The sequence below is a fragment of the Meriones unguiculatus genome, chromosome 7 (assembly GCF_030254825.1).
Source record: "Meriones unguiculatus strain TT.TT164.6M chromosome 7, Bangor_MerUng_6.1, whole genome shotgun sequence".
Lineage (NCBI taxonomy): Eukaryota > Metazoa > Chordata > Mammalia > Rodentia > Muridae > Meriones > Meriones unguiculatus.
The window spans coordinates 89,686,083-89,711,445 of record NC_083355.1 but is presented as its reverse complement, the minus strand read 5'-3'; the positions used below and the strand labels follow the sequence as shown (position 1 = coordinate 89,711,445).

Sequence of the window (25,363 nt, the reverse complement as noted above, 5' to 3'; positions counted from 1 at the left end):
ACTTGGGAGTAACGAGATGAGTTCCATTCTTGGTGTGACAGCGCACTTGCTGTGTGAGCTCGGCACGCTGATAACGTACCGGGTTCCCTTCTCAGAGCCACGGGACGTTTCTTCACTTTCCGCCCCCACCGAAGGGTGAATTCTCTGGCAGGTGAGCCCCAGACAGGCTGAATGGGAAAGTACAGTGCAAAGCCAGAGAGGTTCTTTCTAAATGTTATCGCTAATCTACGGGCCTGCCAGGGCTATCTGCACAAATTTCACGGGGCTTTTCATCAAAGAAACTTGGATAAATACCATACTTTAAAAGGCCATCCGGTTCAAGAGAAGAACTTGGGAAACATCTTCCCATAAACTACACTGGTACCAAAGGTCATTCTATAAAAACAAATTAGGGTGGAGAATCTGGAAGAAACAGCGATCAGTAATTTATGCAAGGATGTTATTGCCCAAAATACCCAACGCGGAGTGGAGGCTTACTCTACATTGTTTGACTTAGAACGCATTTTAAAACTGAAAGACTGCAGATGATCACTCTGGGTCTTGGCGTGATTGCTATAAATAGCGTGCCTCAGGGAAACCCAGGTTATTATTCTAATCAGTGACTTTTAAAGCGAACGTATGGCTTTGTTTCGGAACACCTACCTGCTGCTCCTCTACTTTAATACAGAATGTGACGGGGCAGGAGAAATATCGAACCTGTGTGTCCTCATTTATGCACAGACATGGAGCCCAGGGGGGGAGGGGGGTTGCAATGCTTTCTTTTAAAACAAGCCCTTTCACTTTAATGAGCCTGTTCTTTTCCACCTCGAATGGGCTGTTAAGAGTGTTGGCAAGTCGGTAATGACCTGGAAACTAACTTCTCCATCTTGGGGGTTTGTCCGGGCCCTCCCCCGACACCACCGCAGAAGTGTCTCCGAGAGCTCGGATGGGCCTCAAAGCTGCTGAGTGAAGGTGGAGTAGAAGGTAAAACCTCAGTAGGTCTAGTACTCACAAGAAAAGCTTCTATTTTGGGTGACTCTTATCAACTAGTTTGGAAACTAAGACAAGATGTCTGATTTTTTTTTCCATTCTGTGAATGAATCAGTTCTAAAATAGTAAGATAACTACCTGCTGGTTCCTATGTCAACAAAGGTCAAACCAGAGCTGGATGGGAAGCTGGATGGGCAGGACTTTATCACTGGGCTCAGTGATGACAATATTGAGGGAACAGGGAAACTAGGCCCTCGTTCCCTACCATATGAATACAATGTTTCTTTGCAGTGAAGAGGATGGAATGATATGGATGGGAAAGCTAGGGTGTCTGGGAGGGCTAGTATGGTGCACGTGTGTGCACACACATGTAAAGACTAGGACACCGGTGTCACGCCCCTTTTTCTGAGATGGGTCTTCACTGGCCTAGAGCTCACCTAGCAGGCAAGGCTGGCCAGCCCGAGTTATCTGCTAGATCCCTGAAATAGGATCTGGCTCTGTAGGTGCCCACATATTTTTAAATGAATGATAAAGCTGATATGCATCTGACAAGATTCCATGTCTGGAAAATGCAGGCCTAGCACTGCCAAAAGCCAGGCACAATAGGACACATCTATAATCCAGCACTAGGAGGCAGAGGCAGAGGAAGCATAAGATTGAGGCCAGCCTGGGCTACACAGCCAGTTCAAAATCAGTCTGGACTTCTGAGAGAAGTCCCATTTAAAAGAAAAAAAAAAAAGTGTTCATTGTATCAGGACCCATGTGTGGAATCTCACATGAAAATTTCCCACAGGGCTTCCTGATATGAGCCAGTTTGAAACTAGGAATCTAGCTCTTGCAAACAGTCTAGGTGAGAAGGAACGGGGGTGGGGGTGGGGGGAGAGGGCAGGATGTGACAGAGGACTAACAGAACAATTGGGTGCTGGTGATACACGCTGACCAGAGGACCTTTTGAAAGTCAGGATTGGACCAGGATTGGATTCAGTCTAAACTTAAATTGCCTTTGTAACTTGCAGTTACAGAAGGGCCTGTTGGTTTCATTCCAGCCCATCTGAAGCAAGCAAAGCCTGGGGTCCAGAAAACACACACACACACACACACACACACACACACACACACCCTCGCACACATGCTGCTCAGCCAAGTAGGAAGGAAGAACTTGGAAAGAGAAGAGTTTGGAGAGTTGGCCTGGAGTCTGCTCTCAGCACTGGCCCCCTTGAGCCTATGCTTTGGGCTCTGGCATTTGAACATCCCTCCAGATAACCAGCTCATTACTTGAAAGAGAGAATATACCACACAGGGTGCTCCTGACGAGGGGCAGGGCAAAGCCATATGAGATGACTGGAGAAGCTGTTGTGAACCGGGGAGATGTCTCAATTGATAAGTTACTTGTTTTGCAAGCAGGAGGACCTGAGTTTATAACCCACAACCCATGCATAAAAGCCAAGCATGGTGACCTATGACTGTAACTCTAGTGCCTGGAAGGGCGGACACACGTATATATCTCTGGGACTGATTGGTGCGGGAGAGACTATCTGAAAATAACACAGTGGCTGGATGGTGCCTGAGAACTGACCCCTGGGGATGTCCTACAGCCTCAACATGTGTGTGCACACATGTATACCCACACATACATACAGAGGGAGACTGAGACGAACATATACATACACAGAGGGGGAGAGGGAGGGAGGGGGGAGAGGAAGAAAGAGAGAGAGACTATTGTCATGTTCTAAGCTAGGGTTTATCCAGGTAAATCCCCCAGTCTCATCTATCAGAATGGAGGAAAACCCCACCACACCAGCTCCGTAGTATGACTGCATCCAGAACCAACATCTGGAAAATAAGCACTCCCACAGGTGATGGAGTGCAGCACTAAAAAGAGGGCATCCCCAGTCAGGAGACAATGTCACACAAAGCCTTGAGCATCAGGCCCGCCATTCTCAGTGCCCAGCCACCAAACCCCCAGCCCAGGGACGTGTCAACTAAAAGGCAGTCAAGTCCTGGCTGTGAAGGTGGCTGAGTACTCACGCCGCTGAACCAAAGCCCCTATTGATGGTTTCTCTTCTCCTTCATATTACATTAACGTATTGCCTGCCTCCGCCCCTTCCTTAAAAACCAATGGCTTTTACAGAAAACAATGATCAGTGTTAAACACCTCTGGAGGGAAGAAAACGACAAGCCGTGTGCTGGCTCCATAGTACAAGTTTGTTTAGGCAGCTCTAACGTGACCGAGTGGGCAGGAAGCTCAAGAGGAAGGCTGGAAAACGGCAGTGCTAAGAACAAAGAGCTCTCTCTGTGAACGCCGCCGTCTGCCAACTTGACATTTCTTCTCCACCCAAGGCTCACAGGCTCAGCCACAGAGCAGCTCCCCAGTTTGGAGGCATGGACCCAAAATCTTAAAGCACGGGGATAGCATTCAACTCCTGAAGGCTAACATTGGTAGCTCTGCCAGGTGTCTTCCTGGGATATAACTTGCCTGGTCATTCTAGAGCCTCAGTTAGAATGTCAGCGCTTCCCAAAAGAAGGCTGCCTCAGAAAAGCCTGGTGGAGAACCTAAACCATTGGTTCTCAACCCGTAAGTCTCCACCCCTTTGGGGTAGAATGACTCTTTCACGGGGGTTACCTAATGCCATAGAAACACAGACGTTTACATTATGATTCATAACAGTAGCAAAATTACATTTATGAAACAGCAACAAAAACAATTTTATGGTTGAGGGTCACCAAAACATGAGGAACTGTTTTTAAAGGGTTGCAGCACTAGGGAGGTTGAGAACCACTAAGCAAGCACATTCTTGGTTCCCATGCCCTAGAAAGTCTGATCCAGCGGGCTGAGGGCAGTCCCTGGAGACTTATCTCAAAGCCCCAAGGGAGATTTGGACTCACAGCTGGGTTTGGAAATCACTGGCCTAGATCCACTCACCTGGTCCCTCACCTCACCCCAGGTCAAGCAAGCATGCTAAGGAAGCTCTTTCATATGGCTCTGTATTGAGGCAGAAATTCAACTTCACAGCAAAAAAAACCCAATGTTCCTAGGGGACTAGATCTGTCATTGAAGGTCACTGAAGTGCTGAATGATGGTGAATGATGTATTTAGTCATCTGTATCACAGTGCTTCTCAGCCACGTCTGCCCATTAGATTCCCCTTGGCAGCTCAGCAAGCTTCTGAAATAAGTGAATGGCATTAATCTCACTTATGGATGAGTAAGTTGAGGCTTGAGGACATAACAAAGGGAACTTGCCCAACGTGACCAGGGACTAGAAATCCCAGCCCAGGACTGACTCCAAAATCCAGTGTTTTTCCAACCTATCTATCTTGATCTCTAATGAAATAACCTACAAAGAATGCATAGCGCATAAACCCACAGTTTTACGTTCACAATGATGATGATGATAAATCGTTTACTCAACTAATCCATGTTCCCTTCATCCTACTTCTGAGTTTGTAGGGGAAGTTGACATCTCCATTACCAATACTACCTCAAGACATAGAAATAAACATGATCTTCTCTACAATGTACAGCTGCCCAACAGTATCAAGTAATTACCTTATACGATATAGTCTAGCTAATGAAGAAAATGACTTTGTCTTTGTTTGCTTTTGCATTTTCCATGACAAACAAAGCTCCTAAAAACTAAACAAGGATGGAGAAGTGGACCCCTGCATTCAGTTCTGGTGAAGGAAGCCAGGGTACCAGGCTTACCTTTACCACAGTTCCAGACGCCCACCACACACCTGCCATCTCCACTAGTTCTTCCCCAAACCTCTCTTTAGAAGTAGGATGATGATACAGCCATGATGTCCTCCCACCTCCTCAGTCACTGTAACTTTGACCTAATGGGAAAGTTTGTTTCTCTGGCGACTTTATTTCCTCAACTAAAATCATCTCCTCTTCAGCCACCATCTTACAAGGACCTTGTCGTTACCCAAGGCGATCCCACCTCAAATCCCAACACAAATACCCCTCCCCATCATCCCTCTCTCCAACGCACGAACTCTGTGTTCGCTGCAGTCTTCTCCAACAGTTCGACTATCTAAAGCTAGTCTCACTTCACCTGTACTTTTTTTCTCTCAATGGCCACATTGCTATAAACACTGCCTTGCAAATTCCCTCCATCTCCCTCACACCCTTCTTCCTCTATCATGGTCCTGGTAAAGCTCTGTCGCTGATAAACTCAACCCTCCAGCAACTCCTAGTTCACATCCAAGTAAATGAATGCTGTAGTATGGGAAAGAAGACTCACAGCCAGCCTGACTAGCTGTATGTTAAATTCAAGCCACACACTTCAGTTGAGCGGTCAACATGCCCACCAACCCTGACTCATCTCCTGTCAAGTTTGGTTTTACCTGTCCTATTGGCTGTCACCTATGCTTCTCACCTAGCTGAACACGTGGTCTCAATTGATGGCTCATTCCAAAACCCACTGAAGTAACAGAAGCCAGCAGAGGGCAAATTTCTGTCTTCAGACATCCTCACATGACTGAACACGTGGTCTCAATTGATGGCTCATTCCAAAACCCACTGAAGTAACAGAAGCCAGCAGAGGGCAAATTTCTGTCTTCAGACATCCTCACATGAGCCACCATGTTCACTATCTTTCCTCGTGTGGAAAGTGTCACTGCATTTACCAAGGGAAAAGACTAAAGCATTTTATGAAATTCCCTCACGATTCCTACCACGACAACAACAGTACTGAGGTGAAAAAGGCTCTTACAGCTAAAGGCCTCAAAGACAGGATTCCCTAGACAGAGATTTTGGGAAGCATAAAGTCAAATAAAGAGACAAACACAAAGACAAATTCAAAGCCTCTGGCATTGACAGTGACTGGGAGCCCAACTTTCACGAGACCTCATACAAAAGACCCACTTCCCTCAGTTCCTGTTACCCAGGGAATTGGGTGTAAGCTTTCAGCAACAGAACTACAAAGTATGGCAAAAAGCAAAGTGAGGCCTGGGGAGATGGCTTCATGGGTAATGTGTTTGCTGCACAAGCCTAAAGACCAGGGCTTGATCCCTAACACATAACAAAAGCCAACACAAGAGGTGTATACCTGCAATCTCACAACTGGGGAGCTAGAGACAGGAAGATTGCTAGGGCTGACTGGTCAACCAGGCCAGCCGAATTGGTGGGCTCTGCGTTCAGTGAGGGTCCACGTCTCAAAACAAGGTAGAGCAATAGAGAAAGACACCTGACGTTGATATCCAGCCTCCGTTTGCATACACATACACATATGCACACATGAACATGTTTACATGCACACTCACACACACACACTATTCTTCTGATAGTCGAAGAACACACCTATCAGAATCAGGCTCTGTATGACACAAATGTGGGAACTATGGTGTCATCATCTGACAGGGAATTTAAATAACTATGATTTTAAAGATTTATTTTATTAATTTTCTGTCTCTTGTCTCTCTCCTCCTTGTCCTCTGTGCGTGTGTGTGTGTGTGTGTTTGTATGTGTGAATATGTGTACGCCTGAGTCTGTCTCTCCCTGTCTGTCCCTGTGTGTCTGTGTGTCTTTGTCTGTCTGTTGGTCTGTCTGTCTGTTGGTCTGCCTGTCTGTGTCTCTCTCTTATCTCGATATCTGTGTGTGTCTGTTTCTGTCTATATGTTTGTCTGTTTCTGTCTCTGTATGTGTGTGTTTGTTTCTGTCTCTGTGTGCGTGTCTATCTCTCATCTCTGTGTCTGTGTATGTCTATGTTTGTCTGTGTGTGTGTGTATGTCTGTATGCCTGACTGTGCATCTGTATCTGTGTCTCTGTGTCTGTGTGCGTGTGTATGTGTGTGTGTGTGTGTGTGTGTGTGTGTGTATTGTACACTTGTATGTTGTATGTGAATGCCTTCAGAGGCCAAAGAGGGTATTAGTTCCCTAGAGCTGGTGCTACAGGCAGTTATTAGTCACTTGGTATGGGTGTTAGGAACCAAAGTTGGGTCCTCTGAAGAGCAGCAAGCGCTCTTAACTGCTAGGCCATCTCTCCAACCCCAAGAAATATAACCTTGGAAAAAGTAAATGATACTAGAAGCGGAGGAGCAGAAACTCAGAGGGAGGAAAAAGAAGTAAAGGGGGAAGAAAAAAGAAAAGAAAATACTCCTATCTATATGGTTGTGAGGCTAGCCTTTAATGGCTGAGCCATCCTTTCAGCCCAAAATGGAACCCTCGTGGTAATGAACAGATTTTTTTTTAATTTATTTAATTTTATGTGCATTAGTGTGATGGTGTCCGATTCCTTGGAATTGTCATTACAGACAGTTGTGAGCTGCCATGTGGGTGCTAGGACTTGAATCCTGGTCCTCTGGAAGAGCAGACAGTGCTCTCAACCACTGAGCCACCTCTCCAGCCATCAGAATCAAAAAATCTGGACACAGGGGTCTTTTCTGACACTGATACTCCAACCAAGGACTATTCATGGATATTACCTAGAACCCCTGCTCAGATGTAGCCCATGGCATCTCAGTATCCAAGTGGGTACCCTAGCAAGGGGAACAGGGACTGTCTCTGACATGAACTCTATGGCTAGCTCTTTGACACACACATACACACACACACACACACACACACACCCGAGGGAGGAGCAGCCTTACTAGGCCACAGAGGAGGACATTGCAGTCAGTCCTGATGAGACCTAATAAGCTAGGGTCAGATGGAAGGGGAGGAGGACGTCCCCTATCAGTGGACTTGGAGAGGGGCAAGGGGGAGATGAGGGAGGGAGGGTGGGTGGGAAGTGGAGAGAATGAGGGTGGGGGCTACAGCTTGGATATAAAATGAATAAACTGTAGTTAATATATTAAAAAAGAAAAGAAAATACTTCCTTTGCAAAGGAAATACTGAACACCTAAAGTCTAAAACATCTCAACAGTGACGAATATCTCAGTATGAGCAAAATAGTCACAAAAAAAAAAAAAAAAAAAGATTCCATGAGCTTGAAAACCCTCAGACTGAAAACATGAGAGAAAAGAAGTTTAATATAGAACAGTCTGGATCTATGGACATCATCATTATGTACAGATTGAGTTGGAATGCAGAAGACAGGAACAGGAGTAGGAGACACAGTGACAGAACTTTTGAAAGCCAACATCAAACAACAAACCCCAAGCCCATCAGGATAAATGCCCATTCTCAAAAAGAAAGCAGTTCAGAGCTCAGGCAATTGGAGTAGAGTTCTTGAACACTGACAGGGGGAAAAAAATCCCACTAAGAATTCTACATCTAGCAAAATTGTCTCTCAAAAAGTCGAGAAAAATAAGAAAATTTTCAAGTAAGCAAAATCAGAAAAATTAATCACCAAGTGGGCCTGCCAAACCAGAGATAGTAAAATTAGTCACTCAGGAAAAGAGAAAGTGTGAGCCAGAAACCTTGCCCTGCCAAAGGAGAAAGTCAGAGAAGAAGCAAAGACAGGGAAACACCTTCAGCTACATTAGTGGTATATGCCTGTGGTCCCAGCACTGAGGAGGCTAACACAGGGACTGTGAGTTCAAAACCAGCCTGGGCAACTTAGAGAATGCCTATCTAAAACAAATAAATAAACAAACAAATAAATAAAAGATTTAATTTTTCTTATTCTTAAATAATCTACAAGAAACAAATGGACCCTTCTGAATGCTATTCATCAGAAAGTTTAAAGACTGGCATTTTAATGCCCAACCCTTGACCTCCAACGAGTTCAAAGGTCAGTAAACCAGAGCTAACAGCTAATGGGCCTGCTGCTTGATTTCCTGTGTTCTGCATGCAAAGCGTGGTTCTATCTTTTAAAATGGCTGAAAGTGTTGAAAGACGGCTAGTTTACGGCCCATGAAAATTACATGAAATTTGAATGTGTAACTATATATAAAAATTATAAATAAATGCTCGTTTGATTGCTTATGATTTGTGATGGCTTATCTACACGGGCAGAGTGGAATAACCACAACAGCCCGCAGTCCACAGACCTTCTCATAGAACAACGTCCCTTTTGGAGAAGCAAGACTAAGGATTTTATTTTTCAGTAAACGGCACTAAGGTTTGGAGAAGTTGTATGCTAATGTCACCTGGTTAATGACAGAGACAACATGAGACCCGGGATTCCGAGGCCTCGAATGTTTCTCTTACAGTTCCTAAGTGTGGGACGTGAGTAAGAACATTGCTGTCTGCAGGGATGGCAGAAGTAACATTTCATTTGTTTTTCTCACTTCACATGAAAGAGGGTGTGATGGCTATAGAAGAAAAGGGAGTGACAGAGATGCCTTGCCAATTTTTATTCAGAAGAAGGAGATAACTAAGAGATAAAAAAAGATGGTATGTTCCCAGGGGACCCAAGAAAAAAAAGCATTCATATATGTATATATTTATATATATCTATATATGAATATATATGATATTATATATCATATGTAGCTTTAGTCCTTGGGACCATGTCATTGCTTTTATTTTTGTAAGAACAAGTATAAACCAGCTGTGGTGACACATGCTGTAATCTCAGCACTTTGGAGGTAGAGGCAGGAGGATCAGAAGTTCAGACCTATCCTGAGCTACTTAGAGAGTTTAAGGCCAGCCTGGGCTACATAAAGCCCTAAGTGAAAGAAGCTGGGGCGTGGGGGGAGGGGATGGCTAAGCAAGTAAGGGCACTCACTACCAAGCCTGGCAATATGAGTTCAAATCCCAGATGCTTATGATGAAAGCCAAGAAATGACTCCCTCAGGTTGGCTTCTGACCTCCACACATGCACCATGTGTGCAAAGGCTCATGCATGAGCATGTGTGCGCATGTGCACATACCTACACACAAACTATAAAATAAAAATGTTTTTAAGTTTGTCATGTCAGGGGGAAAAAGTTAAATCAGTATGTTCATGCCTTCCAAAAAAGAATTTAAATGTCATGCACGGGGCTGGAGAAATGGCTCAGCAGTTAAGAGCACTTGCTGGTCTTCCAGAGGACCCAGGTTCAGTCCCCAGCACCCACGTCAGGAGGTGCTGACCTATAACTCCAGCTCCCCAGAATTCAACAGCTTCTTCTGACCTCTTCAGGCACTGGACTCATGCGCACAAACACACATACAAACACACATATACACAGAGCTAAAAAAAATTAGGTCTTCAGGTATAAAATATAATCTGCCTCTCCTCTGACTCCACAGTGCTTACATTTAGAGCAGCAATAGGCTTTTCGTCTTCTTCAGGCAGCAAAAACTCAACACAAAAAAAAAGATCCATCCATAAGCTCTCCAGCCAGAAGCAATAGAAGTGACAGAAAATAACAACTGACTATGTTCCCGGAGGGCTGTTGCGCAGTTTCCCTCATACCATGCAGAAGAATGACAGAAATAGCACAATTAGAATGTACCACTTCCTCCACTGAAGATCTATCTCATAACAGACCAACCCTCAAAAAAACACTAGGAGCTGGATAAGGCACGGAGGAAGCTTCCCCAAGGCAATGCACACACATGTGACCAAGATCCAAAAGAAAAGCAGTGTGCAGGACTGACACCTCATCTAACTACTGCTTGAAGGCACTCAAATCCATCATCTCTTCTCTAAAGGATCCTTAGCTAAGACCGCGTGCGAGAGAACACACTGACCCCGATAAGGGACATTTGCCAAACACTAGAAAGCACCATACTACCGACACCAACACTGAAAATAAGAAACTAGTTCTATTGACTATTATACCGAAGGCCTTGGGAAACACAGGAGGCAAGCTAAAGAGATAAAAAGGAATTGGACAGGAAAAGTAGAAAATTGTTTCACCAGTGATGGAGTTGTGTACATGAACAGCTACAACACAGGACACTCCAGAATTTGAATTAAGTGAATCTGTCAGTCGTGGCCCCTTAGAGGAACAGTATCCTTTGTGTAGTTTAACTCCAAATAAGCTCTTATATGAATCTAAGCCTATAAAATAGGTTTCCATATGCCCTTTTCAAACAGTCTTAGGGTCACTTAACCCCAACCCCCACGTAAACATTCTTCCCCATTGCCGAGTGTGAAACACCTCCCCTTGAGTCACTGATCCTGCAAACTCCCAGAATAATAGAGACTATTGCCACTGCTCGGGGTTGCCCACCGTAACTTGATGGTAAGACCCTAATGCTGAAGACATTACACACTTTCCTCACCAGACATGGAGAGCTCTAGCTGGTAGTGACCAGTAAGATTCCTCCTGCTCACTAGCTTTCATAATACCAAAAGGTGCCATGCTGACCACTGCAGGGGGAAAAAACCAACAGTCCTACACAGCTATGAATCTGTAAGCTAGAATAACACCGGTGTGGCAAGATTCACCCATAGGTGCAATAGTGACACAAATGTTATGGAGATAACCAATTGCTTTCTGCTTGGATTTAATGTCCCTTCCACAGGATGAAACATACGCCTGGTCCTATAAATCTGACAGGAGCCTATATGCCCCAGGAACCTACTGATATCATTTGGCTAACATATAGTATCAAACTTCCTCCTAAATACTTATTTCTGTATAGATAGGTTTATCTCTCAGATGACATCAGAGAAGGATTTTTGCAGTGGCTGGTGACTAACACATAAACTCATAACTGATCAAGTGCAGAGAGTAAGTGTCTGTGAGATAATCAATCCAAATGGGACATCTATCACACACACACACACACACACACACGGTTCAGGAACCATCACAGAAGACAGAGTTGGAAAGATTGTAAGAGGTCAGGGAGGACCAGAGTGGAGCAGTGTCTCCTGGGAATGATGGACCTATGTTATCATGAACACACGGCAGCTGTGGCTGCCTTTACAACACCAAAACAATCAACACACGAGCACAGAAGTGGACAGGACTCATGAACTCCAACCGCGAACTGAGATGATGAGTTCTGGGGAGTAAGAGTCCATTTTCTTTATGGAAGTAAGCCCTGGTACCCAACATCCATGAGTATAGGGGCAGCAGAAATTGGGTTTCAAAAATGAAGACATGAAGTTGGAAGCAGGGAGGGGATGGGCCTTGGAAGAATTAGGGGGAAGGGAAAAGAAAGTGAGTTTATGGAGTAGGCAAGATGGCTCAGTGAGGACCAGAGTTTGTTTGGCTTCCCAAACCTACATACCAAATGCTGGCTGCACATGGCAGCACACCTACGATCCCAGAGCTCGAGGAGCACAGAGACGGCTTTCCTAGAGCAGCTGGCTGGCTGGATGTCTGAAGGAGGGAGCTTGGGGTTCAGAGAAAGCCTGACTCAGAGTAAATAAAGCTGAGCGTGACCGAAGAAGACATCCAACACCAACTTCTGTCCTCCACATATGTGCACATTAACACATGTCCCCACACACATGTGCTCCCCTACACATGCATCACACACACACACACACACACACACACACACACACATTAAGTAAATTTAGCAAAGTCACTATCTACCAGATCTGTAAACAAAAGCCAATTTTATTTTTGTATATTAGCAACAAGTGATCAGGAAATATAATTTTAGAGGCATCAATTATAAATAAAATCAAGCAACCTCAAACACTGAGACTACGTGCTTTGTAATACCTTTGCCACACTGAGGGCTCCAAAAGCGCTAAGGGAAATGAAAGTGCTAGCTAAACGTGGCGTGAAGGGAGAGGCCTTACCCCCACATTAATGAACTGCTATAGTCAACACTGATGTTAATTCACTCCCGATTTGGGACAGAGACCCAGCCTATGTTGAGGAAAATCTCACCAAACAGTGGCTCTAAAGGATATAAAGGAGCATAGGTGCCTACAAACAGGCTGCTTGCGAAACAAAGCTGAGGAGCGTATGCGATTGGACGTGGGGGCTTATTACTCAGCTCGGGTGACTAAGCCAGCATGGCAGCTCAGTAAGTTGGACAAATACAAAATGGAATAGACCGGAGAGCCCAGACAATGCCACATGTACCTGGTCACCTATTTTGATGGCAAAGGTGACATAACAGAATAGTGGAGGAAGTTTTTCAACAAGGGTGCTGAGTTAATTAAGTGTTCATATAAAAAACCAAATCAATGTGAAAGTCTTTCTCATAGGCAAAAAGTAAATCAAACCAGGTGGTTTTTTTGTTTTTGTTTTTGTTTTGTTTTTACATCAACGTAGAACCCAAACCATCAGGCTTTCATAAATTAAAACAGGGTATCTTTGAGACCCTAGAGGTAAAAAATGTCTTAGCCAGGCACCAAAAACAACCAGGAAAAAAAATGAGAATAATAAATTGAATTATATTCAAAGAAAGATCACCTATTCATCAAAAGTAAGTGAGAGATGGCCCTCGGAGACAGGAAAAGAGGTTTTAAATACATAACACAGAAGAAAGTCTTCCTATTAGGAATTTGTTGTTAAAACAAAACTACCGGGGCTGGGATTGTAGTTCAGTGTGGTCCACTTGCCTCGTAGGCAGGCCCTGAGCTCAGTCTCCAGCACCACAGAAAGCAAAAGTGAAAAAGAAAAGAAAAGAAAAAAAGGATCCTACAGCTTCCTAAGAAAGATAAGTTCCTAGACCCATAGGAAACAGGCTGAATGGGTTTAAAAAAAAAAAAAAAAAAACACAAAGGGAACTGTCCCCCATCTCTCCAGCTCTTCCTTTCTCACTTGGGTCATGTCAAAGAAATCTAGCAAAGAAGAATGGAAAGAAGGCAGGGGTGGGGAGGTCCTTCCACCATCAACAGTGGTGACTCGGATATACCCCACCAACAGGCACACCCAGGGAGAAGAAAGGTAGCACCCTTAAGCTGCCCAAAGGGGACTGGATATTTGCCTGAAGGAGATTCAGGATCCAGATATGGTCATTGATACCTCACTCAACAAAGCTGCATGGGGAAAGGAATACAAAATGGCTCCCATCCCCTCCCTGTGTGGTACCTTGGCCCCCATCCCCTCCCTGTGTGGTACCTAGAACTGTAATGAGAATGAAGACTTGCAGCCTATTATTTCTGTTACTCTCTTAAAATGTTCAGTCAATGAAGTTGAGAACTGACTACTTATTATGAAAGCTATTTAAAATGACCCCCCAAAATATGTATCTACAGGGCTGGAGATAGTTCTGTGGTAGAGTATTTGCCTCAATGGGCTTGTTGGTCATGTGTTTCTGGGTCACCACCTTGCTGATGACAGAATGACCCTTCTTCCAGCTATCCTACCTTGCAGAAAGTCCTTCTGCTGGGCCCAGGTCAGAAATGAAGACAGCAAGAAATGACAGAGCTTTTGCCTCCACACCCTTTGCCGCTCCTTTACAATGTCTGAGTTCAAACACAAGTACCTCCCAGAGAAAAGGATACAAAAATATTTTAATTAATTAAAATTAATTCATAAAATCAATGCATGTTGGTCACCAGAGAAATGAGAAGCAAAACCAGGAATGAGAGTCCGCCAAACAGACGTAAGAACATCAAAACGCCAAGTTTGAGGATCCCGGGTCTTGTGAAGAGAAACAGAAACACTCATTGTTCGGGATGTCGGGTGTGTGAGTTGATGTGACCTCTTAAGAAAACTGAGCGCAAACACATTCTGAAGGTTAGCCACCCAGCCCTCAGAGGTCACCACAATGAACACATTAAAAACCAACAAACAAACCTGTAGTCACGCTGTCCACAGTGCCCTGAAGTTCAAAATGTCCATCAACAGCAGGGATATGAATACGAGGCACTCAACACACGTGAGTAAGCTCCTGACCATGCCTGACGGCATGGAGGAATCTGCCAGATGCACTCGTGTGCAGAAGAGGTCAGGAGGAAAATGGCTGCATACACACCCAAACGGTACAGTTATGGTGCTAAGGACTAGCTTCGTGGCTATCACTGGGGGAATAACTGCATAGCTACTGACAGAACACACAACTCGGGTTGTTGTTGTTTCGTTTTGTTTGAAAGGAAAGGTAACATTCATTTCTTGGTCCAAGAGAAAGAACACAACGTGCGTTCACTGTTTCAGTGAGTCAGTGAGTTTGTGTGCTGTTCTGCAAACACATTTTATACCTCAATGGGCTTTATGTTGTTCTAGAAAGAAGATAATGGGTACACGCAGGCCTGAGGCAAGAATAGAGCCTCCCTGTATCCTGGGATGGCCCATGAGCTGTTTGTGTCTGCGTAGCCAAGTTGCACTGGCAGGGTGGCCAAGGAGCCAGAGGCTGTGCCCAGCACTGTGACCGGTACCCACATCTGTGTCTGTGCACCACTGACAAGAAGGGGCCATCACTAGATGAGGGAACCAGAATCGGAACTGAGACTGACAGTTAAAGGAGTGCTTTGGGATACCTTCCAAGAGCTGGAAAGTTTTTCAACTTCTATGAAAAAAAAAAATCTCAGACCCCCTACAATGGCTGAAATCCCCTCGTGTGTTCTTAATAACTTTCTGTCCGGTAAATGCTACCCGAAGCCTTCCAGCCTGTCTCTGTTTGCCTACTCTACTCTCCTGTGAGACTTGCTTCCCCTGCAAGACGGTGCAGGTGTGGCCCGTTCTGGCCAGAGCGTGCCAACCTAGACAGCAGGGACCAAAGCCGTTCCCTGGGGCCGAGCTAAGGACACTTCCCTAGGAGGTGGCTGTTCTTGGTTCAATCAGAGGACAGGGCCATTGCTGATCGTCTTCAGGTAAAACTGCTAGTAACCTGTCTATGTTCCTGGATCCAGCCAGGCCTAATTCCTCAAATATTCCGCCAGACGTATTGAATGTTTTTTGTTTTTTTTTTCCTGAGACGTTTGGTTTTCACCTGAATTCAGTTGGGGTATACTTGGGTGGGAGGGAAGAGACAGTCTCTGCATCCAAGAGAGCACTAAATCACCATCACCACCATCATCATCACCATCATCATCATCATCTATCTCCACCTATGCATATATTGTTGGCATTCAAGTACCTCTGAAAACCAATGCCCAACCTGCAGTCCTGACCCTATTGACCACAATTCATCTTCATATATCCAACAACAGAGCCAATCCCAACCACAGGAGACTCCCAGCCAAGAATTCCCAAGAAGCCATGTTCGACTTGAGCTGGCCTACCTTCAAATACATATTTGCTAGTCCACTGATCACGTCTATTAAGGAATATTAGAACACTTTAGCAAGAGGGACTTAGAAACTAATACTTTAAAGCAGGATGGGGGTGAGGGGCTATACTGCCAATGGTGAGCAAGGAAAGTGGGTTTTGCAGAGCAGCTTTTGAAAGCTAAAGGAAGCCAAGAGGGGAAAACTGGGGACTCGGAACTCAGTATATGCGTTAGTGCAGCTCTAAATATCCTACACACTGGAGTGAGATGTCCAAGGACCTCCTTGTCAGCCATATCAAGGAAGTTAAATAAAGCCCACCTAAACACTTAGCTATGTGTCCCTTGAGCCTTGGGGAGTCCAGGGCATCTGTGGCCAACCCACTCTCAGTCCGTTGCTTTTGAATGGAGCTTGGGGTTTCTGTGCTGACTGCCATGAGGCAAAATCTTTTGTAAGCACTGTACGAGATCCTCCAAAAGAGCCCAGTAGTAGTGAGAGGGCCCATGGCACACCTCCACTGCCAATAGAAACTGAGGAAACTGTCACTTTTCATCTTTCATTTTCTCATTTTCCTCTCAGGAAACAAATATATACTCGTTGTTGTTTTGCCTACAATGCAGATTTCTCCAGCCTTTCTCTGAACTATAAGGTTCATTAATGCCAGATGTATTTAAGAACCTGTGGGGGGGAAGACAGCATTGCATACTCAAACATACCTTGTTCTTTGTCACTGTCTTTTCATCCACACTAAAATGCCTGTGGTCCTTGTAACCCCTGTGTTCTGGCTCTACTGGAGGCACCTCAGTCTCAAGCTCCACTCAGCCTCTTCAATGAATACCCTCCTTCGAATGGACTCTCTCTGCACCCCATTTTTATATGATCTCCTGACTGCCTTCTTTCTTTTTTCTCTGTGTAAGCATTATTAAGCATCGAGAAAAGGGTCATTGGCTGTGGGACTCCCTGAGTGACAGGCGCAGGGAGGACAAGAAGCGGAAAGAGCCACTGTGACATGGGATAAGGAACTCCCACGGCAGTCCAGTGAGGAACTCCTGATCACCACAGGCTATTTCAGGAGCACTCTGCCTGTCAGGCCTGCCCTCCTCCCACTTCAGTCCTCTTCCCAGCCCTGGCCTGCCCGTGCAAAGAATGCAGATTGGTTAATATTGTCTGTCTTGCCTGCTGCCCCATACCCAGAAGCTGGCAGCCGAGCCCTAAGTTACCTGCCACACTGAAAAATGCAACTGTCTTCCTCCCCAAAGAAAAATCCGAGATATATTGATGTGGCCATTTCTCATGAAAGCATTCTTTCTATTCTGACCAGCTGCTGAATCAGCCTTTGCATTAGGATATAGGGCCAGAAAAATAAGGGTGCCTCCTGCTTGGTTTGGAATCTAAACACATCCACCCTTCCCTAGCAGTTTAGGGCAAGTGTGCACTGAATTGGGTTTTGTTTTGTTTTGTCTCAAGTTCTCATTTTTCTAGACAGGTCGCAAATGCTTAAAACACAACCAAACTCAAACAAGTCTTGCTCTGGATTATAAGCGAACACACTAATTCTTCTCATTGGAACTGATGACTAAAAATACAAGCACGGGGCTTTTCTGTGCATCTCACACCCTTCCAGCTAAAGCAGACCTCATCTGTCGCTAACACCTCCCAACCCAACCCGGAAGGCCAGCACCAGCCGCCATTCATCATCCCACGTGGATGGCTGCTTTGATGTCAGGAGGGAAACAGAAGGAAGTGTCGCCTGGCGTTATGGCCGCACACTGTGACCTTGGCACAGTGTGCAGGAGGGCCACAGGCTTGGCTCTACAAATCTCAAAGGAAAAAGAAGAAATGGGAGGGAAAGACACGCTATCCAGCACCATGTCTCTGTTTTAAAAAGGTGCCCCGACAGTCGTAGAAAAAAAAGTAGAAAATAATAGATTTAAATGTGTTTCTTTCTGGGAGGGAAAGCCTTGCATACGCTTATTCTAAAGCGAGCGTGTTTAAAGAAAATGACAATCGAGGTTACTTTTGTGGAAGGATACCCCACTGGTTCCCCCATTCACCTGACTTAGCTAGCCCTATTACATGCTTCAGCCTCCCGTGTTTCCTAGTGCTTTCTCCTTTGTTCGCTCCACACATCGTTCTTAATTACTGTGAACCAGAATCCGCAGCAGAGGCTGAAGTTCTACCAGGGAATAAAGGAGTCCCTGCTCTCCTGGAATGAATATCCTAGCGGAGGGAGACGCACATCATACAAATGTCACCGAGATGCAGCTGAGGGAGGAAAGGGTTTATTTCCTCTTTAACTTCCCCCTCAAAAGAAGTCAGGGCAGGAACTCAAGCAGGGCAGGAGTTGGGAGGCAGGAGCTGATGCAGAGGCCATGGAGGGGCACTCTTACTGCTTTGCTTCTCATGGCCTGCTCAGCCTGCTTTCTTCTAGAACCCAGGACCACCAGCCCAGGGCTAGGTACAGACCTCAGAGTGCTGGACCCTCCCATGTCACTCATTAACCGAGAAAATTCCCAACAGCCTACAGGCAAACTGGCAGCAGCATTGTCTAAACCGAGGTTCCTCTTCCCAGACAATTCTAGCCGCCGTGTCAAGCTGACAAAAAGCCAACCAGAAAAACACCCCTGTGTGACGGATCCATCTTCTCAAACCTCTCACACGAGTCTATACACAATGCTGTGCCGCCAGTCTCGCCCACTCAGGGGGGAGAGTTGCTGCACTTTATAGATTTAAAGAAAAAAAATTGAAGTTCACAACTACAAATCAAAGGCTGTGAGATAGATACCTCTCCTACTGCTGCCAGAGCAAATATCAGTGGTCCTCTGTCTGGGCACTGGGCTAGCCTGGTCACTGTGAAGGCAACACCGGTGGCTTGGGAACTTCCAGGGAATTCCAAGACTACTTCACATTCCTTGAGGAAACCTCACCTCAGCAGGTTGTGCGAATGAATGAGTCCCCTTTAGCAAGCATGCAGCCTCTGAGGGAAATAAACACTAGAGAGTAAGAGAATTCTTTCATGGCTCAACCTAAACCTTTGATGGCTTTTCCGGACTATCTGGAAAAGTCAAGACGTCCACACAACTAGTTCTTCATAACTACAGTTAAAAGACCAACTCATTTGCCCAGTCAGATATTTATGATTTTTAAACTTTTATTTGTATATATGTGTGTGTGTGTGTGTGTGTGTGTGTTTGGCATTTGTTTTGTGTGTGTATGATGTATATTTGTGTGAGTGTGCGTGTGGCGTGTGTGGTATCTGTGTGTGTGGTGTGTGTGTGTGTGTGTGTGTGTGTGTGTGGTATGTATGTATGGTGTATGTTTGTGTGTGTGTGTTTGTATGAGTGTGTGTGGTGTATGTTTGGATGTGGTATATGTTTGTATATGTGTGTATGGTGTATGTTGTGCGTGTGTGTGTGTGTGGTGTATGTTTGTGTGTGTATATTTGTGTGTGAGATGTATGTTTGTGTGTGTGTGGTATGTGTATGTGTGGTATGTTTGTGTGTATATAAATATGTGTGTGTGTGTGTGTGTACAGGTGTGGGCATTTTGTGTGCCCATGGGGAGGCAGAAGCCCTTACCAGGTTCTTCCCTCTTGTCACTCTGAAGTTGGTGTCAGATGTCTTTCCTCTATCACTCGCGATCTGATTTTTAATTCCAGCTTTATCTACTCTGTGTGTGGGGGAGAGGCGCGTGTGCCGCACTGCATGTGTGGAGGTCAGAGAATTATTTTGAGGAGTCAATTCTCAGCATTCACCTTGTGTGTCCCAGGCGGTGAACCAGGGAATCAAGGTTGGCAGTGCCTTCCTTCACCTGCTGGGCCATCTCGCCAGCCCGCCACCTTTGTCTTTCTTTCTTTTTAAGACGGCTCTCTCACTGAACCTGGAGCTCACCAGATTGCCTCGACAGGCTGTCCAGCAACCCCAGGGTTCCCTGGCTCCACCTCGCCAGAGCTGGGATCGCAGGCACAGGCCACTGTACCAGGCTTTCATGGGAGTGCTAGGGACTGGAACTTAGTCGTCCGATTGTGTGGCAAGCCCCTCCACAGCCCGGAAATTAAAGATGTTTCCAACAGGTAAGTGATGAGTGCTCTCTACACCTGTGCATCTAACATGCACACGGCTGGAGGGGGCTTTCTCTTCAGTACATAACTATAGACGGATGAACAGAGCTTCTGGGTGAGCTCTGGCAGTCGCTGGAATCCCTTGATGGCTGGAGCCCATCACCACCAGCCGCTAGGGCCCAGCAGAGGCAAGGAGGGAGCACCTCCCTTCAGGACCAGGAAGGCCCGGGTCTGACTTCTGATGCTACTACTTACTAGCTTTGGCTATAAGTTCACTGATTTCAGCCTCCGTTTACCCCCTCACAAAATGGACATCGGTCTCACAGATGCTCGTGTATCGCTGAAGAGCACAGCTCTCACTTTCGAGGGGTAAGGAAAGCAGGGAGTCATCGCCTGCTTTCTTTGTTGCTTTCAGGGCTTATGTCATTATCAGGAAACTTCCGCTTCCCTTTTTGGAAAAGTCTTCTTTCAGGATCCACTGGGACTGGATTCCAGGACCCCTCGCAGATACAGTCCCTTATGTTTAATCTTCAAGCACTCCTTTGCATTCATTAAGGCATCTCTAGGTTAATTACAGTAATTAGTACAATGCAAATTTTATGCAAATAGTAGCTAAGGCATATAGGTTAGGGAATGTTCTAGTTTCATTTCTGCTGCTATGATAAAACACCTGGACAAAAACAAAAAGAAAAAACTTATAGGAGAAGGGGTCTGTTTCAGCTCACAGTTTCCGGCTCATCCCTGTGGGGAAGTCATGAGGCAAGAGCTTGAGGCAGCTGCGCCCATCCCAGCCATAATCAAGAGCAGAGAAAATGAACACACACATGCTTAATACTTGGCTAGTTTCTCCTACTCCGATAAAGCTGGGTGCCCAGAACCAGGGAACGGTGCCCGTCACTTCCAGACTGGATCCCCCAGATCAATGAAAGCGACTAAGACCATCCTCTACAGACACGCTCATAGACCAACCTGACCTAAATAACCCCACATCGAGACTCTTTAAGGGCGATTCCAGGTTGTGTTGGGTTGACAATTAAAACCAGCCATCACAGGCCTAAGGAATGGGGGCAGGGTTCTTATGTGCTCAGCACAGACACATTTTTTTTCTCTCTCTGAGTAATTTTGATCAGCAGTTGGTTGAAGAGGCAGATGAGGAACCTATAGATACGGAGGGAAAACTGCCGTGGGGCAGTAAATGAATTGCCTCCTAACAGGATTCTAGAATGCAGCTCGGGGGCATTTGGTTCATGGTTTACAATGTCTCGGGCCTGTGTTCCTAGTTATTTAATGTAAGTCATTAAGGTTACTGCTCAATTTAATGGCCTGTGTGTAAGCAGTCTTCCACTCCCTGCTGTTTGAAGAACTGGGTTACATGACTAATAATTACTCTAACTGCCAACTCCACCGTCCCAAGTTCTGGGTGTTTCTTTTCTATCTTAACTAGTTTGGAAAGTTTCCCTCCAATAGACAACACTAGTCTTGGTTCAGCTGGCATTCCCTGCACACTTGCTGGAAGCGAAGTGGCCTGCAGGTACCAGGAAACTTGGTTCCTGGAGACAAGAGAGACTTCGACTATAAAGTCGTTTTGGTCTCATGTGGTCAGCGGAGTCTGAGATTTGCTGAAAATATAAATTCACAGGCTAACTCCAGGTGGAGTGAATCAAAAGCTCTGGGGGAGGGGGTGAGCCCCGCGTCTGTTTGAATAATCCCTCCTCAAACAAAGATCATCCTCATCAAACGTCAAAGCAACACACAGCTCACTGAGCTCAATCCGAGAGTGTCCCCTGCTCTTCCGGAAGAGTTGGCAGACAAACTACAGCCACAAATCAGACCTCCCACCTGAACGGCCAACGTTCCTTCTGCTGCTTTGCTACCTAAATCTGAAGGGGTGACCCATCCCAGCTCATCTAAGCTTGAACACTGGCTTCCAAAGGGTAGAGACTGCACACTTACAAAGAAGGACCATGAATGAAAATTAAAACCTGAGCCATTGAAATCACCCAGGATATTAGCAGTTATTTGCCAAGCCTTCGGCAAAATATGTTCTTTTTTTATAAGATTTGAAAATCTGGGGGTAGGGGGAGAGCTTCACAAAGACCTAACAAGCTTAACATCTGGAGGAATGTAGTTTGAAAAAAAAAAAAACCCAACAACTGTGGGCATCGTGGTCTTTCTCCTCCCCCCCCCCAATTGTTTCCAATAGGTAAAGGTTACTTCTCTAACCAAGAGGAGAAAGTAAAACCCGTTTTTGGCCATTTCCTATCCATGTCATTCTGCATGAAGGTTTATTTTGCATTTCTGTTATTTTCTATATGACAGGACAGTATTATAGTAATTATTTATATGGCACCATATGTTACAACGAAGATGAAATTCATTAAATATATTCTCCCAGCTGCCCTGAAAACAAGTGAGGAGGTTAAATGCACTCCGAAGTTCAAAGAAATAAGAATTAAGACAAGCTGTGAAGCTAGAGGAGAAGCTAATCCTAGGACTGAGCCCTCTGAGAGCCTCCCTTTTGAAAAAAAAAAATTATGGGGCAAACAGCTTCTCCCTCTTATCTCCATTTTTAACCCCTGAAATGTGCAGGAGTTCAGGGAATAAAAAAACATACAGGAGAAAACCAGAGACACAGGGACCAGAATGATCCAGGCTTTACACACACTTCCATCCCCAGGGGACGGTACGATTTTTAAAAATTACTGGCAGATTCCATTGCCCACTGCATCCCCCTTTTCTTTTCCACAAGTAATGTTTGCTCATAAAAACATTAATGTTGGATATCTGCTTTCATAAATCATAAACAAATGTGTCCTTTAAAGAAACATTGCAGACACGGCATCCTCCTCCTGTCACACTTGATGTGACAAATTGATTGCTTCAGAGAAAAGCGTACACTCGTTTTACTGAAAGTCTCTCAGCAGAATAAGCTCGGTGAACGTTAACTGGAATCTTGTGAGGGGAATGGGAAGTTAAGAGCCAATGGAAAGAGAATCACCAAGAGCTATCCCCTTCACCAAAATACCTCCCAACAGCTGACATTTCTAAACTCTACGGCTGCTTTCGGGAAAGGAGTTGGTAGAAGAGGTCTTTCTAGAGCTTCCGGCGCCCAATAACCTCGGTATCTACAGGATTTACACTAACAGAGGACACCAGCAGTGTACCCTTTTGGCTCTCCTGGTGCAGGCAGGCTCTGGCTTCCTAAGGTGTGTGTGGGAACTGTCCGGTCTCCCTCAGTCCTTCTTGGACGGGGTTAAGTCCCATCTCATGCAAAGTTAGTATGTGAAGAGCAAGGATGAAGAACACAGGAGTCACAGAAACTTTGCCGCAACCCGGGCCAACTCCACACAATCACCCACCTACCTACTTGTGCAAACCGTCCCGTAAGAGACTTGTTTACATCGCGCTAACCTTGACAGTAACGGTCAGACTTGCAACCCATTCTGTGACATTCTGAGGGACACCAGCCCGGCACACACTCTCCCATCCTCCCCGGGGAGAAAAGGCTCTAATGACTGGCTTTCCCTCCTCCTGGTTGTCTTTGAAGTTTTACTTCGGGGCTGCTAAAGGTAGGGATCGATCAGAACTTACCTACAGGTCCAGCTCCTAAACAGGCACTACTGCTCACAGAATTAAGTCCAAACCCAAGGAGATTCAAAACATCTTCAATTTATTTGCAGTCTTGAAATGCCACTTGTCACAATGAGAGAAAAAAAAAAAAAAAAAAAAAACTCCCACTTTGTCAAATTAAAAAAAAAAAAAATGAAAACCCGCAGCTTTCCTCTGAACAAATTTGAAATTTCTGGGTCACTTTTCCTCGCCTCACTTTTGAAGCGGCCTGGCCGGCTGCTCCAAGGCTACCTACGAGTCCGTGAAGGCGATTTCCCAAAGCCGCAGACCTCACGGCCCGCCCCTGCCTCCGCCACCTCACCAACAAGCCTCGCCCTTCCAGCCCACCAGCCTGGAGCTCCTGGACAGGAAAAGTTGCCGGAGGTAGACTTCCCCACCTGCGCTCTGGGGACCGGATGCCCGGGAAGAACGGAAAGCCGCCGGGGCTCCGCGCGCCCTTCAGGCCCGGGCGCCCAGCGCGTCCCACCCCGAAGCCGGGAAGGCGATCTCCACGCAGACCTGCACCCATCCCACACAAGTCCCGCACGCCAGCTCGCCGAGTCACTTACGTAAGCTCGCCCGGCGCGGTCCCCAAACTGCACGCACACACCCGCACCTGTCAAGCATCCGAAATGGACCAGCGCCCGCCCCGCTCCCCCCTACCCCACCCACCCGCCCCCCGAGGAACGCGAGCCACACGCACAGATCGGGGCGCGGGTGCGGTTTCCCTGTCTTTTCCCGGGTTCTCTTCTTGTCCCGTTTTGTCTAACTACAATTACCTTAGCAACCCAAGAATCGCCTCCACTGGCTCCTTGGCGTCTCAGTTTCTCCTAAAGCCCGGCTGGCGCCCGGCGCATGATAAGGCTAGGGAACCCGGGAGCCGCCAGCTCGGGGTTGGGGGGGTTGGGGGGTGGAAGCCGAATCCGTCCAGGCGCTGCTTTCCCCGGTGTCGCCTCCTCCTCCTTCTCCTCCTCCTCGGTACCACTCTCCGCGGCGGCGACCGCAGGGGGCTCAGCGAGCAGACTGTGCAGCCCGGGGCCCGGGAGGAGGCGCGGCGGGTCGCATGGTGCCAGGGCGCGCGGGGGGCTCTCGGGGGTGTTTCCCTCGCCCCTCGCCGGCCCGGGCCGGATCCGCCCCCCACCGCCCTCGGCGCGCGCAGCAACAGGGACCCCGGGGCGCCCCCGGGCGGAGCTCTTGGCCACCCGGCGGGGCCGATCGCCGAGGAGCTGCCCGGAGAGTCGCGCGGCCCGGGCGCTGGGCTCGGCAGCGCCCGCTGTCGGGGACCCAGAGCAGCTGCAGCCCCCGCGCCGCGCACCTGCGCGCCCGCACCTGGCCAGAGCCGCGCGCGGCTGCCAGCGGGACCCTGGCTGGCCCGAGAGCGTCCCTGGGGCGCCGCCGCCGGCCTCACCTGTCCCCCAGCGCCGCCCCACCGTGCGGACCAGGCTCTGTGCAGCCCGGGAAAAGGAGGAAAAGAAAGCTGCAGATTCCCGGCCACCAGCAGCTGCCGAGAAAACCGAGGGACTGTCTCTGAGCAAGCCGAGGTTCCTCCTGTCGCTGCCAGGCGACGAGACCGGAGTAGGGAAACTTTAGCGGCGCCGAGGTGCTCGGGATTCCGGTAGCTTTTGAATCCCTACGTGGCCTGGGGCTGGCGCCCTCTAAATCAAACGGAGCCTCTGGGCTCGTTTACACCACATGCCGCGTTGGGAGCGCTTTGTGGTGGATAACTATCTTGAAACACTACGATGGAGAAGCCGAGGGAAAGTTATGCGAAATACCCTTG

The 25,363-nt window shown here is 46.8% G+C and overlaps 1 protein-coding gene across 16 annotated transcripts in view; it reads right to left on the bottom strand.

Annotated features, from left to right (window-relative positions):
• The window catches only part of Rgs6 (regulator of G protein signaling 6), a 509,370-nt gene extending 484,357 nt beyond the window's left edge, over positions 1–25,013 (bottom strand). For 6 of the 16 annotated variants that reach the window (XM_021653740.2, XM_021653749.2, XM_060387809.1 and 3 more), the window contains exon 1: positions 24,363–24,501. The gene's annotated coding sequence lies outside the window, so the exon portion shown is untranslated. Of the gene's footprint in view, positions 1–23,565; positions 23,781–23,981; positions 24,119–24,152; positions 24,225–24,362; positions 24,502–24,526; positions 24,633–24,991 lie in introns of those variants that run through there. The other 10 variants (XM_060387807.1, XM_060387811.1, XM_060387805.1 and 7 more) reach the window with 7 other exon arrangements.
• Between the last annotated feature and the right edge of the window lie 350 nt (positions 25,014–25,363).